Genomic DNA, 2,262 nt, shown 5'->3' on the forward strand with positions numbered 1-2,262 from the left:
GACTGTTCGGAATCTAAGTCACGTACTCTCTGTAAATCACCTAAATTATACATGCTGTGTGAGTGTCAGAAATGTTCGGAATGTGGCATATGCTGTGCCGTGTTAGAGGCTGAAATATTTTTTATCTCTATCACTTCTTGCTGTAAAGTTGATAATTTTCTACGTAATGTATTATTGGACGAACCTATCTCACTGATTGTCTGCTGTAAATTTTGGAATTCAGGTGTTTGATTAAACGAAACTGGTGACGTATCGTCTGATTTGGTGTCATTATTACTTTCGATAACATCAATACGACTGGCCAATTCATCATATTTTTCAGTCAGTACTTTTACCAGATCATCGTTTTTAGTATCGCAAGCATTAATTTGTTTTTGTATTTCACGTGTGGTTTTGTTCAATTTCTTAACGTCTGCTTTGATAGCATAGGGATCCTGTATTAATTCCAACTTTTCAAGTCTGTTGGTCATTGTCTGAAAGTCTAATGTGTGTGTATCTGTTTTTATTTTAAGATCGGAAATTTCATCATGCAATTCGGTGTTCAACGGTTTGATTTCGTCTGATACTGTAGCAATATTGTTGTCTACGTATGTTTTTGCTTTCGTAAACAATTTACGCTTATCTTCCTGTCTCTATGCAGTAATTGTTTCCATAACTTGTTGCTTTACTTTATTCTGAGTCTGTATAAATTTACGGTAACGCGTTTCACTGTTTTGTAGGTGGTGATTAAAACGTTCGTCAATTTGGCTGTTCTGTTGGTCAAATTTCGCGTCCACTTTCGCATCCAGTGTGCGTGAAAGTTCTGCTGACATTAATTTAAACTCGTCGCGTAACTGTGTTGCGTTTTCAGAGCATTGTTTAGCGACTGCACTAATTTCGTCTCTAAGTAATTTAGTTGTGGCTGCATGTGTATTACTTAATTCTTGAGCCACAGATCTAATTTCTTCAATACTGTTCCTAGCACAAGCCTTAATTTCTTCACGTAATTGTTCTTTAGTATCATGACATTGCGCGGCAACGGCTGTAATCTGTTCACTAAGCTGTCTGAAATTGTTATCTTGTTTTTCATTAAGTTGTTTGTAATTGTTGTCTTGTTCTATCTTCGACTGCTTGAAACTTTCACTAAGTTGTTTGAAATTTTCATTAAGTTGTAGCAATAATGCCATAACTTCATCCATGCCAATATTACCTACTCTATTCTCTGTGCTGTTTGATGGCGTACCTGCAATTTTCACGTTTTGTGTAACCATTTGGTCATTCTGTGATTCTCGAAAAGGTTTGCCAATCGGGTGTGCATTGTGGGTCACTACCTCGGAATCAAATAAATCTGACGTATTTTGACTACATTGCTCATCTTCGTGAGAAAAATTTATCTGTTCACAATTCAAATTTTGCAAACCGGGTGTGTCAAACTGGGCAGCGTCCATTGTATCGGAACGTGCCGCGTCATCAGTTGTTAAATTTACTGTGGACATAATTGAATTTATTTGCCCATCATTAGGATTTGACTCAATACTAGTGATCGGCAGGCACTGATTATCTGTAATTAGGGGATTATCATTATTACACTGAGTATCGCAAGTATTATCGGTCAAATTATTCGAGTCCGCTAATTCACTCATTGCACATCGCGATGTACTGTTAACCGTTTTTCGCGGCATTTTCTCACAAATCGAAATTAAGCACAAAAATGAAACAAAGGCAAAGCAAAAATGGAACAAACACAATTACAACAAAGAGCAATAAATTGCCGATGATCTGTGAAAGAAAAAGTGACAAATTAGTAAATGCGTTGCGCCAGATGCAAACTACATTTAAGTAAATAAGAGCAGATATATGACTTCTTCTCAGAGATTCACAAAGAAATACGATCCTGGCCGGTTGTCGCCAAGTGTAACCTCCCCACAAAATTTAATAAATAATAATAATAATGATAATGATTCTATTTTTTGTGTAACCTCAGAACAAAATTGGTTCCCATTTATAACCTCCATACAGAAATTCATTCACATTTAACCTCCACACAAAATTTGTTTCCCATTTAATGTACCCACAAAATTCTTTTCTCATTTAATGTAAGCTCGAAACAGAAAAATTCCTAAACCTAGTAATAAAAAATAAATTCAGTAACCTGGTAAATTTTGGACGACAGCAGTGCTGCGTCATGGCCGTGTAAGATCATTCTGAATAAAATGCAAAAATTTTTACCTCAATAAAGTCGCCAAATATCTGCTCTTACAATCACTTTTTCTGGCACAGCTC

The sequence above is a fragment of the Schistocerca nitens genome, chromosome 6 (genome assembly GCF_023898315.1).
Source record: "Schistocerca nitens isolate TAMUIC-IGC-003100 chromosome 6, iqSchNite1.1, whole genome shotgun sequence".
NCBI lineage: Eukaryota > Metazoa > Arthropoda > Insecta > Orthoptera > Acrididae > Schistocerca > Schistocerca nitens.